Below are 14,286 nucleotides of genomic sequence, written 5' to 3' on the forward strand. Positions count from 1 at the left end.
ACAAGATGGAACTGCTTTCCATGATTGTCCAAATGAAATTTTTTTATTTTTTAAACAAACGATATTATTTACAGTAAAGAGTGGAGGAGTGAGTTAGCTAAGTCTCACAGTGGACTAGTAATAATATGGTTCAAATTCATCTTTGACGAAAATTAAACCTAAGATCTTACAAATAAAAAAATATACCACTGAACCGTCGTACTAATTGGCTATCCAAATGAGCAAGTAACTTGCTCAATAACATTAAAGGCCTGGTGTACACTTATTATTAAGAAAAGAGAACGCTAGAAAGGTCATTTTTTTAATTAGGTCATTTTCTAAAATAGTAATTTTACATATTAAAATTATGAAAGTTTTACACATTTCTCTCCATATGCATAGCATGTGTGAGATTGCTAGTTGCCCTTTATATTAAGAGAAATACTAAACACACACCCATGTTTAATACTAAACACACACCCATGATGGATGCGATCATACCAACTCACATGCACCGGATCCCATCAGAACTCCGAAGTTAAGCGAGTTTGGGCGAGAGTAGTACTAGGATGGGTGACCTCCTGGGAAGTCCTCGTGTTGCATCCCCCAATCTTTTGTTCAAAAAAAAAAAAAAAAAAAAAAAAACACACACACCCATGCTCTTTATTCAATCCGTTTTAATTTTCAACTTTTTAAGGTTTCTTTTTTTTTTTTCATGGAGAGGAAAAGAAAGAATAACTAGTTATAGCTAGCCATGATACCATACTTCTAAGAGCATCTCAACCTGTTAGTAGAAGGCAACGGAAAGGGCAAGGACAAGTGCATGTAAGTTGTCTTTGTTATTTACTCTGAATAGTACTTGCCCTTGGCCTTGCCCTTTCAAAACGGGTAGAGTTGCACAAAGATAATTACTATTCAGAGTGAATAGCAAGGGCAACTTACATGCCCTTGCCCTTATTTTTGTCTTCCACCAACTAGTGAAGATGCTTTTAGATTTAGAATTTAGGGCATACCATAACAAAGTCCATTGTCAATTAGTTTATGGAAGCACTGCCATATAAGTCATTATATATTATTGTAACAGTTGGCATACTAGTTCATCTACGCGGTATTGTAGTGCAGCTATATATACATACATTACTATATACTATATGCAATAATTGACATGTAGTCTTGCTGAATTTAGAAAAATGTTTTAATCCTTACCTAATAAGGTTAAGAGACGTGCATTCTAGCTTATGAGAGCGTTTAATTGGCCAACGAATGGAGGGAATATCGGGTAACAACTTTTGTAATACATATGAAATGCAATAGATTATACATTTTCTTGAAGTATAATGATTGTGAACACTACATTTATTCTTAAACCAAGCTAATGGATTGGCTTTCAAAAACCCTTAAATTAATCACAATAATACGTCATCCCACATCTTCTTCTTATTCCCAACTTATAACATGGTGCTTGCCTCTTATGGGAGGCCTCCATTCTCAGTTGACAAAATTAGAACTCCTAATAGGCAATGGTAGAAACTTCATTAGTCGTGTAAATAAAAAATGATGTGTGAAAATTATCTGAAATGCATACACATGAGAGAGAGACGCGGGGGGGGGGGGCTTGGTGTTTGATGAAGGACATGAGCTCCAGCCCATATATTATTAATGGCATATTATCTTATTAGCATAAAGCCAAAAGTTTTGAAGGGCTCCATCTTGAAGCTACATATTTATAAATGCAAAACAACCTGGCAAATCTTCTTTGCTAAACCTATTTCGTATAACTCAGTCCTCACATGGATTCCCTCTTCCCATCTCTCCCATATAATATTATTCTTATTACACATCCATTTCTCAAACTCCATCCCATGATATATGTTTATATTAATGTTCTGGACCACAAACTTGTAGATCAAAGATTTCAGTTTAACCAGTTGAATTTGGAATATTTTTTGGGAAATTTCATGGGGAAGCATGTGAGTTGTGGGTTTGGACCAAAGAGAGAATGCCGTGCATTTAATCAAACACATTATATGGATTTGATTATTAACTGATGAATTCTAGTAGAAAAATGGGGAGATCCCAAGGAACATAGGCCCTTCGATTAATTGTAGCATTGGTTAAGACAAAAAGGATATGAGTTCACGGGTCTAGTCGCCAGTTCCCGGAGGAGAACTTGGGTGAATCCCTCTGGATGGGAGACATCGAAGTAAAATACTGTAATGGCTTTCTCTATGTATGTGGGGGTGAGTTTCAATATCATTAGTCAATGGAAAGTCAATTTTGCATTGTCCCAAACCTTAGTTGTTCATGTTTTAAACTGTAAGAATCTCAAATTAATTGACCAATATGAATGATATTGACCAATTTAAACTGCTAGATTCCCCAATATGAATGTTATTGATCGGGAGGTACTCCGTCTCTATATTTTTTGTGCTAAGTTGTTTTGGACTGCCTTTCTGAGCTTTCCCTAATTTACCTTGTATTAGATTTTGTTTTTCTTTAATGAATGTTATTCGGATTGACCAAAAACAAACTAAAACTTCTGTTCTTGGTATTGATGGCAGTATCTTATTGTTTAGAAATTTAGAATAAATGAAAGTAAATAGACTTAAATATCAACATGAAATAAAAGTGATTAGGGATCCCAAATTTGAACTTGTTTTTGTTGTGGAACATAACTCAATTTTACACGGTTTTGGGGAATCTAGCACATCCTATCTGTCCTGTCCCCATGAGTTGTTAAGGCCTCGACATCAAAATGTTCATGGGCCAATGGTATCAAGTCAAGCCAGTGGTTTATTTGCTTATTGCTTGCTTGTCCCTATTTTCTTATGTATTACCCCATAATGTTATCAGTTATTGTTTTGTCATGAATGATATATATTCGAGTTTTCTATGTCACCTTTTTTTTTCTTTTCTTCTTGTGGGTAGCAATATTCCATTTATTTGCTTGTTTGGTGGTGGCTGTATGAATATGTGGGATTCTGGTTCTCAACTCGTGCTTGCATTGCACTACATATAATTTGACAATCATCTTTCAATTGGCATTTTGCTCGATCTTGTCTTTGGTATAAAGTTTCTGTAGTCCATCTTTGCACACAGCCAAAGGGGTAAGATCACAATTTTAAACTTTATTTTATATATATTTTGACAAGTATTTTGACACTTTATTTATACCTATATTTAGTTTCAAGGTTTTGTCTCAACTTTGTGGATGTGGTTTCTTAGAATAAGTATGGAACATTCGATGTTTATGAAGACAACAAATACACCAACTAGCAATTGTGTGTATTAGTTGTGCAGCATGCATGTCCTAGAGAACATCGATTTGTACATGTTGTGTAAACGATTACTGAAACAACGGGATGAATGATAGAAGGATTACATACGTCAAATTCGTGAATATGAATTGAAAATTCAGGATTGGCTACGATACTTACATGTATTTAGTATAATCACCATCTGACAGTCATATATAATTCATGTAAAAATATGTATTTAATACAATCACCATCTGATCGTCAAGATGGTGATTGTATTATTTAGATACATGTACATATTGTAACCAAATGGAATCATTAATTCAAAATTTACCAGAAAATAGATTAAACTGTAAAGTTTCAACAATAATATGAATAAAATTAACTGATAAATTCTTTAAACCCATTTTAATTATGGGTTGCAAAATGACATACCAGACCAAAGTCATGTTAACTTGTGTTTGGGCTATAAATAAAAATAAGGCATGCTATGTGGCCAATATATTTTCATATACGCAAAATTGCACGACTTTGACCCATCAAATTCTAATCTAATCCAGGCTCAGACGATTAACGCACATCACTCCACAGCCATCCAAGGTCTTGACTGAACGTCGCATCATTTTTTTTATTTTATTGCATTTGAATAACTTATTTTTTGGTTTACATCAGTCTCTTCTACTTGTAAAAAATAGACCTCGGGTTAATATTGAAAAGAACTAAAGTTGACGTGAATCTTGATGAATAAATAAATTCTTCAATAAAAAAACCAATATTCTTGATATGCAATTGGAATCACTGAGAAACTAATACCATACAACAAAAAATTAGAACATGCAATTTGATAATCTAGCCTCTTATTGGTTGCATCTTCTTGCACTCGAAGTTTACTAGATTGATTAACTATGGTCTTTAATTTCTCCCTCCTGATTTGAGGGTCTTCCAAATTGGCTTGACCCCCAATGGTAATTTCAGTCACCATACTATTGTAGCTACTTCAGTACTTAAAAGCATGTTGTCATCTTAGTATCTACAAAAATTGATATAATTTAAGAAGTTTATACAATTTAAGAAATAGAAAAAATAAATATAGTTTACAAGAAAATGGTCTCTATCTAGCTCATATTCACCAACCCTGCATAAGCAGAATTCGTGTACAAAGCTATTCTAATTAAGCAAAAGTGAGAAATTAGTAAACAAAGAAATTTCTCTACTGTGTTTGTTTTGCTAATAACAAAGTGGGTGCACTCAATCATCACGAGGTATATCCACGACAGAAAATGAGGGGGTTCCATAGGACTTAAAGCTGTTGTGGTCTACCATCTGTTGATCATTTCCAAGCATTTGTTGCTCCACCACCAACACCGAGACCTCACAATAGGAATCTGAAGATGCCAACATATCTCCAATGAACCCAAGTTCCGGAAACTCATTCCATTCTTTGAGTCCCATTAACAATGGTGAATCACAATCATGGCGTCTCCCCACCAGAATTAGGTCATAAAATTTTTGCATGGACCTAATCACATTGATCATGTCCACGCTATCTTTAACACGTTCCCCCTTGTAAACATGTTGTTTTCTCCCAGCAATTGCTATCTTACACTTGCTGAGTAGCTCCGAATCATGTTCTCTATGCACATTAAATTTCCTATTGTCCACCAATCTAACGACCGTGAGGCTGACATTAGGGTGCTCTGTCATGCGCATTGCATATGCTAATGCCTCACGGTCATCGGGTCCTACAAAGATAATCCCAATACTGTACACAATTTTGCATGATAGAGATGTGTTGGTGTTCAAGGTACCATGATCTAGGAGAATCCCAACTGAGCATGGGGAATTTCGAAGAATGTTTCGATTCACATAGCTTATAGGTTTGGATAATTCCTCCATGCAACTTAGTGAATTGAATTGCCTGTGAAATGGGATTAGGACCATGGAAGTCCTTTTTTCCAATGCTAATGTGCAAACATCATCATGCATTGTGGCATAGGGTGAAATGGCTGTGAATGCATTCATTATAAAGCCACCGGAGCTATGTTCTTCGTATAATCTGAAGGCATTGACTATCTGATCTGAATCACCGGAATGAAATGTCCTAGCACTCTTTTTTCCAAATCGATGTGTTATGAAGACTGGGGCAGTTCTGCCTGATAGACTCACAAGGTGGACAACATAAAAGCATACGGGGGTTTGGGGGGTTGGATTATTGGTGACCTCAAGAAGGTTGATGATGGAAGGGGTGCTGTCTTCTTGGTATATGCATGCAAGAATGCGAAGCTCGGCATTGGGCAAGGCATGCTCAATTGTCCTTCTTCTCTTGGTGGACATGTATCTCTTGGATGGATTATACAGATATTTCAATATGGGGTTGATTATTGCAGTTAAGACGAATGCTGCCAGAACCATAATGCTATAGGCTTCTTCGTCAATCAGCTGGAATAGATAAGCACAAGTGAACAAAATTTAGAGGACACATAATATTTTATACAGAGAACTAGATCATAAGAAAAATTCACTTAAAAGTTTACACCAATATTAATTACCAAATTGTTGTAAATAAGAGAATGAGAGTATGAAAGTATCTCATCTGTTCGAAACAAACAAGGTTAAGAGTGTATGTGCTTATCTATGAACAAATGACACACAAAATCTGTTTTGGTGTTCTGCATTCCCCCGATTAAAAAGATCAATTTTCAGTTTTTCTTTTTATATAAAATATCATGCAATAGGAATGGGTAAGCATAGTGCAGAAGTAATAAGAAAAAAGATGCGAGTGGAGATAATTACGAAGAGCAACAATTCATGATTCAAAGTTAGAACGTCAATGATGCCTTAAGCACTCATGATAAGCCCTAGTGAAAATGAATCGACAGGAGACATTTTGCAATAGAGAGAAGGAACCATAGTTCCCATAAGTTTACCACAGAAGCTACTCAAAACCAAGAGCTCCAAAATCCAGAGTCTTCATCTTTATCATAGAGAAATTAATCCTTGCACCAGCGACCACAAAGTAGCTTGGCAACAGAATCAATGAGAAGTAGGAGTCTAGTTTCTCAACCAAAGCTGATCCCAGTGGTGGGCCATCTGGCACTGCCAACCATAAAATCATGGCCCCAGTATACAATGCTGGCCCATAACCTCACCAAGAAGAGAACACACCATGATCATGATAAATATTGAAAAAAGGGTTAAACTCTGTTTACTACCCTCATGTTTCGTGGTTTTCAACATTTAGTACATCAAGTTTTTTTCATCCCAGAGTCATACCTGAAGTGTTAATTTTGGGACAGTCTCATACATCCGTTAGTCAAACTGTTAATTCTTCCATTAAGTGATGACGTGGCACCTAGGTGGACAATGCCTGGGTGCCACGTGTCATTAAAAATATTAAATTAATTAATAAAATAAAAGTTAAAAAAAAAAACCCATCCCTTTATTTGAGTCAGTTTAGAGTGTTTAGCAATCCCTCCTAATCCCCGGTGTAAGAACGATCCCTACTTATTTATATGCTACAATTGTCAAAAGAGGGTTAATTTGTGTGTTAAGCTAATTTTCACATCAAATTTCTCCCCCGCCCCTAATGCAGAAGAAGAACAACAACAAGAACAAGAAACCAGAAGAAGAAGAAGAAGGAAAAAGAAAAAAAAAAAAACAAAAAAACAAAAAAAAAAAAACCCATCCCTTCTCTCCCGCCCTAATGCAGAAGAAGAACAACAACAAGAACAAGAAACCAGAAGAAGAAGAAGAAGAAGAAGGAAAAAGAAAGAAAAAATAAAAACAAAGAAGAAGAAGAAGAAGGAAAAAGTAAAAAAAAAAAACAAAAACAAAAAAAAAACCCAGTCCCGCCCCCAACCCAGAAGAAGAAAAAGAAGAACCCAGAAGAAGAAGAAGAAGAAGAAGGAAAAAAAAAAAATTCCAATTCGTCATTTCCACATCAATGGAGATCTACCACAAAACCAGTCCAAAAATCATCTCAAACTTAAACTCCCCATCTCAAAGTATTTTCGAAATTCACCCACATTGAAAATCCCAAAAATACGGAGTTCATGGTCTGGGTTCGCGTTCACAGTTGCGGGGTTGGGGTGGGGGGGGGGGGGGGGGGGGGGAGGGGACGAACTGGGTTTGGGCTGCTGTTTTTTTTTTTTTCTTCTTCTTCTTCTTCTTCTTCCTCCTTCTTCTGGGTTGCAGATTCGAATTTTTTTTTTCTTCTTCTTCTTCTTCCTTCTTTTGGGTTGCAGATTCGATTTTTCTTCTTCTTCTTCTTCTTCCTCCTTCTTCTGGGTTGCAGATTCGATTTTTTTTTTCTTTTCTTCTTCTTCTTCCTCCTTCTGGGTTGTAGATTTGATGTTTTTTTTCTTTTCTTATTCTTCTTCTTTTTCTTCCTCCTTCTTCTGGGTTGCAGATTCGATTTTTTTTTTCTTTTCTTCTTCTTCTTCCTCCTTCTTCTGGGTTGCAGATTCGGTTTTTTTTTTTCTTCTTCTTCTTCTTCTTCTGGGTTGCAGATTTGGTTTTTTTTCCCCCCTTCTTCTTCTGCGTTTGGGGGGGGGGGGGGGGAAGGAATGGGTTTTTTTTTTTTTAAAAACTTTTATTTAATTAATTATTTTAATATTTTTAATGACACGTGGTGCCCAATCATTGTCCACCTGGGCGCCACGTCATCACTTAACCGGAGAATTAACAATTTGACTAACGGATGTATGAGACTATCCCAAAATTAACACTTTAGGTATGACTTTGGGACGAAAAAAACTTGATGTACTAAATGTTGAAAACCACGAAACATGAGGGTAGTAAACAGAGTTTAACCCTTGAAAAAATGTAGCTCTCTTTCACCGATTTTTCTTTATCCGTAAGTTGTGCAACCATCCACAACATTATAGGCCTCAAAATGTAGACTATGAGGATGAACATGCAAAATAAGCTCAACCCCATAAAGGGTAGACTAAGATCCTTTTTTGAAATCCTGCTTTGCCTTATTGTAAAGGCCAAAACGACTCAAATCAAAGATAGCACCCCACTGACTATTGAGGAAGACACAGCCAATCTCCCAATCTCCGAGTTGAGGAGGTTCAAATCAGCCAAAGGCACGCGATGACGTGGAACGAGCTTAGGCATTGAAACACTGCGATGATGATGATCGACTTGTGTAGGCTTGCTTCCATCGCCGCCGTCTTCCGTAGGACTAAAGCGAAGCCAATGTTGAGGATCAAAGGGACGAAGAAAGCCGAGAGGCCTATGACCACGGCTTTCCTTCCTGACTGTTTGACCAAACTTATGTTCATTCTCACTCCGACTAGGAAGACAAACAGCATGACACCAAATAACGCGTAGGTTTCGCTGATGCAAAAGCTTTTCAGTGGGAAAACTATATCTGCAAAGGCATTGCCTGATCCTAATACTGATGGCCCCAATATAATACCCACCTCATGCATAACATACAAATTACGTTGATAGAAAAAGAGTGCTTAATGGTTACTAATTTACAATATTCGGTGCTTTGTCAATATCGTGTTGATATGTATATACACACACAATATACAATGTACCAAGCACTGTAATCAATTGGTACAGGTCGCTTCTACATTTTTAAGCTAACAAAATCAAAACAGAGAAAAAGGGAAACGCGTGTTTTTCCCACCCTCAATTTGTCATCATGCACTATTTTGTGAGATCAAAATAGTGTTTTTGAAGTGGGAATAGCGGCTCCCAGAAAATGGCAAAAAAAAAAGGAGAAAGAGAGACAAAAAGCGTAGGCAGAAACGCACAAGCATTTGTGATATGAAAGCAGTCTGGCCAAGAGGGTTGAGAATTAATTGGAAGAAAGCGGTGAGTAGCGCAGATATGGAAAGCTGTACGTGAAGGATGGGAGTAGGAAAGTTTAAAGGGCTATCACCGAAAGAGTAGCCTTTTGGTCTTGATGATTTCTGATCCTGGCATACCCAAGTCTGATTACTGAATGCATTTGCCTTACGCATTCCGACGAATCACCCAGAAGCTCAGGCTTGCAGCCTCACCAAAATGTTGTACTGAGAAAGAGAGAGAGAAAGAGAGAGAGGGAGAGAGATGCACGTAGGGTTGCATGCCTGCATGGATGGGAGACACGGAGCAAAAGCTTGGAGGAAGCAAGTATGGAGGTGATGGATAGGAGGATGATGCGGGTTGGTCAAACCTTTAAGCTGGCTCTTTATTGAGCGTTGGCCTTTATTTGAAGGCCATATTTCATATTGACTGTTCACCACAAAATTTGGCAAGCACACCATTGGGCTATAGAGGTGGGAAACATTCCAATATATTAGGTGTAACACCAACTGCATTTGATTGGTTTTATATCAGATATTGCAGATTACATATTATAACAAAATTAATGTTCAAAAGTTTTGATCAAATTGATGTGCGTGGAGTCTTCTCTAGGTTTTAGGTAGGTTGGAGCATATTTTCAAGCCATATGTTTGTGGTGTTTTGTATAAATTTGTTTTTTTTTTTTTTTTATGTCTTTCTTGGGATATTGATTGAGTTGTGTAAATCTCTTTCTATTGTTTCAGTTCTTCCGCATGCTTCTTTTTATCTTTGGGCCAAAGTAAATAAGGATGGGCTGACTAAGGGTTAGCTACAACACGTGATCGGAGTTTTTTGAGACTTTCACAATAAGAAAGTTGAGATTCTACCATAATTAATTAACAATATAAGAAGTAGCCTAACTATTTATAATATAATGTAAGTTTCCTTCTTCTTTTAATGTGGAATTCATTCTCAACACGCCCCTCTCGTGTGACAAATTTTCAAGCTTAACACGTGGCCAACACAAATCGGGTGGCGTGAAACACATGTGATGATAGATTGAACAAGAAAGTTATCCATCAAAATAATTCAACACTTGCTAACACTATATTCTTTTAATCTACAACTATGGCTCTTTTTTTTTTCCTTATTTTGACCCTTAAAATGAGTATATATTAAGGCTCTGCATACTTATCTTATTAGGCCTCTTATAGTAGTTTGAGTGAGTGTAATACATATACATAAGAATCAGGTAGCCTAAGTATGATATCTTTAACATTATTGCTATACTAGTGTTAGTTCAATTAATAAATGTGAGAGTCATACTTTTTTACAAATTAGATTATGCATAATTTCTATTATGTGGTGTTAAATCATATTTTTATTGGTTTACTATGCATGAAAATTATATCATCGAATTCATTTTAATAAGATCTTTAATATAGTCCAGATTATCTTTACCCAGTTTTATTTTAGTCCTTAAGGGAAACCACAAGTATGAACCATAGCAATACACGATGAAAAAGCTAAAAAAGTTGCATTGATCTGACTAATTAATTTAGGCTGCCCATTTGACTTAAAAAATTGATCCCTTAACAAGTTGAAAGAGTGAATCATTGGATTCTTGAAAAACATAACAAAAAAACAGCGGGTCTCAGTTACTTTCATCTTTAGTTTGACATCATCTCTTTTTTCTCCTTCTCTCTCAATGACAGAACTACTAAAGGCCCTAAAATGCCCCTGGCTCCCCCAAAAATTTCCAACTCCCTGTTTTACTTTGCCACTATCCAGCCCACTTACCCTAACAATTTACATAAATAAGAAGCCAAATAAATAGTAGAAAAAACATGCTAAACCTTTTTTTCTTGGAGTAATTCAAAATTATAATAATATTGATAATTTTTTTAGGGGCACTTTGATTTAGGTCCAAAAATTTGAGCCGTTATTAGATTTAGTCCAATGTCCTATTTTTCTACTTTAATAATATATCTCCTTAATTGAATTTCTTGATTTATACATTTTTAATTTGAATATTTAAGTATGAAGATCTAACTACTCTCCTTGAAAAAAGTTAAAAGAAACTTTATGATACCTACACCACATATTGATTAAATACATCCAACATATGATGGAGGAAGAATATAGAAAAATAAATAAAACTTAATCTATCTATCATTCATGAAAATAGTTCAAAGAAATGTCATCTTCATACACATCAGCTTATTTAGTACACTTTGTTGAAACGGGGAACCCTCTCCTTAGTTCAAAGAAATTTCCTTCATTAAAAGAAATCAGACGATTGCCCTAATTATCCGCATCTTTTGGCTGAAATGAGGATCCCTCCCCTTAAAGAGCATGTATATGTATATAGTACCTATAACATAAATTAGTTAACATAATTAATCTATGATAAAAGTAGAAAAACATTAAGATACGAATTTGGAGCAGGAAGGAAGGAGAAAGAATATTTAATTCTTATATTTAATATTAAAATTAAGTAAAAAAATAATCTAATAAATAATATATAACATATATCACAATTTAATTAAAGGATAATAAAAATAAGCTGACGTGAATAATCAACGAATGAACCTGACCCAACAAAGTGTAATAAACCCAATATCGATTTACAAAATTGGACTTATATCTAGTTCACTTTTTTATTTTTTATTTTTTTTATCCTTTTGTTCAATATTTTGCCCCCACCACCACACCATCTCCCCCCCCCCCACCCCCCCAAAAAAAAAAGGGTTAAACTCTTTTTACTACCCTAAAGTTTTGTGGTTTTCAACATTTAGTACATCAAGTTTTTTTCGTTCTAGAGTCATACCTAAAGTGTAAATTTTGGGACAGTCTCATACATCTATTAACTCTCCAGTTAACTGATGATGTGGCGCCCATTTGGACAATGATTGGGCGCCACGTGTCATTAAGGGTCCACGTGGAAATTAAAAATTCAAAAAAATTTTAAAAATAAAATACAAACCTAAAGGCTTCCGGTATTCTACCTCCCCTATTTCTTTACTCTGCAATGCCAACCACCACCACACCCCCCCCCCCGGCGGTGCACCCTCTCCCTTCCTTTTCTATTCTGCAATCCGCACCCTTCGCCTTCCTTCTCTCCTCCATCCTCTTCTGCAATTCGTCCGCCAAGTCTCCCTCCCGCCGTCGTGACCTCGGTTCCCCCCTTCTTCTCAGGTAATTGTTATCTGGGTTCTCTTTTCTTTCCCCAATTCTAGAAGTGGTTCAATTTGTTCCTGATCAAAAGTTTGAAATTCTCAATTGGGTTTGGTTTTCGATCTCCGATCTTTTTTTTTTTTTTTTTTTTCCCTTCTTCTTCTTCTTCTTCTAGGTTGGGGATGGAACTGGTTTTGGGTTAGGGGGGGGGGGAGAAGGACGAACTGGCTTTTGTTTTTTTTCCTTCATCTTCTTCTGGGTTAGGGGGGAGGGGTGGGAAGGACGAACTGGGTTTGTGTTTTTTTTTTTTTTTTTTTCCTTCTACTTCTGGGTTGGGTGCGGGACTGGGGTTTTTTTTTTTTCTTCTTCTTCTTCTTCTTCTGGGTTAGGTGCATGACTGGGTTTTTTTTTCTTTTTTTCCTTCTTCTTTTTCTAGGTTGGGGGCGGGACTGGGGTTTTTTTTTTTTTTTTCTTCTTCTTCTTCTAGGTTGGGGGCAGGGGGTGAAGGGATGGGTTTTTTTTTATTTTTTATAACTTCTATTTAATTAATTATTTTAATATTTTTTTTAATGACAAGTAACGTCCAGTCATTGTCTACATGGGCGCCACGTCATCACTTAACGGGAGAATTAACAATTTGACTAACGGATGTATGAAACTGTCCCAAAATTTACACTTTAGGAATGGCTCTGGGACGAAAAAAACTTGATGTACTAAATGTTGAAAACCACGAAACATGAGAGTAGTAAACAGTCTTTTGCCCAAAAAAAAAAAACAACAATTTTTGGCTTTGCCCCTGCTTTCACTTGTAGAACTCACTAGTTTATAGGTTATTAGACTCATGAGTTCAATATATTTTTCTCACACTTAATATTTTTTTTTGTACTGTTGTAGGATTGTAATTCGTATATGAGTTCAATATATTTTCAAAAGAAGATTAACAAATTGAACAGTTTCAACTATAGAATTTATATGGTGAAGAGATAGTATTCTCAAGGGGGATAATTCCCATAGGGGATGAAAGTATTCTCTATTATTTATTGACTTAAGCCAAATTTCTCAAGGAAAATACTTGTGTACAGCCCAAGGGAAACCTACTTGTCCACTCACTTGTGATTAATAATATGTATCTTCACTATACAATCGATTCATTTTCTTTACCACCACCTAAATATTATCTCCACAAAAATTCTTAAATTTGGAGTTCGCTTAGCTATTCATATAAATCAAATAAATAAACGATTCATCATATGGATGCTATTTGTTACCAAATTCGTTGATTTGTTTGACACATATAGATGGCTAAATGATCTCCTAAGTGAATGATTTTTTCTCCATACATGATAATAAAGAGACTCAACGATTTCAATTATGGTATTTGTATGGTCAAAATACGTCATTTGTAGTGACTGGACAAGTAGGCTTCGATAGGGTGGACACTAGTATAATCTATTTTGTAATATCATGTATTTTCAAAGTTTGAACTCTCTCTCTCTCACTCTTTTGGTTTTTTTTTTTTTTACCACAATCGATATTGTAAACTAAATTTATCTAAAATATGGGGGACGGATTCATACTTGGGTGTAGGGGAAGTATACTGCTCTTGTTAACTTGACAAAGCCCAAGTTTGCGTGGATACATTTTTTTCTAATTCTTATTAATACTTATCTTGTACAAATATTCAAAGCACGATCTTTTTATTAAGCACAAGCATATGCCTCCACTCTTTGTGTGTATGAACACTTTTTATTTATTTATTTTTTAAATGAGAAGGGCTCAAGTCTGCCTCTGCCTGAATACCTTTTTTTCTAACTCTTATTAGTACTTATCTTGTACAAATATTGAAAGCACGAGCTTTTTATTAAGCACAAGCATATGTCTTCATTTTTTGTGTGTATGAACACTTTTTATTTATTTATTTTCAAATGGGAAGGAGAGGGAGAGTGAGGGAGAGACATAATGTAGGTGGGAGTGCGAGTGGGAGGTTTTTGTCTTTTTTTTTTTTTTGTTTAATATTAAATGTATCTTAACATCACCTGTAGCTGATGCTTCAATAAAAATAGTAAAATTTAGATATGAGAAATTACAT

General features: G+C 35.6%; 1 non-coding gene and 1 pseudogene across 1 annotated transcript; one reads left to right on the forward strand and one right to left on the reverse strand.

Moving 5' to 3' along the window:
• The first annotated feature begins 466 nt into the window (after window positions 1–466).
• Window positions 467–585, forward strand: LOC137716635 (5S ribosomal RNA). Its single transcript, XR_011065702.1, has one exon. It is a non-coding gene; the product is annotated as a 5S ribosomal RNA (ribosomal RNA).
• A 3,878-nt stretch (window positions 586–4,463) lies between these two features.
• On the reverse strand, window positions 4,464–9,217 carry LOC137715097 (cation/H(+) antiporter 15-like; annotated as a pseudogene).
• Window positions 9,218–14,286: the final 5,069 nt, after the last annotated feature.

This window comes from Pyrus communis, chromosome 14, assembly GCF_963583255.1.
Source record: "Pyrus communis chromosome 14, drPyrComm1.1, whole genome shotgun sequence".
NCBI classification, from domain to species: domain Eukaryota; kingdom Viridiplantae; phylum Streptophyta; class Magnoliopsida; order Rosales; family Rosaceae; genus Pyrus; species Pyrus communis.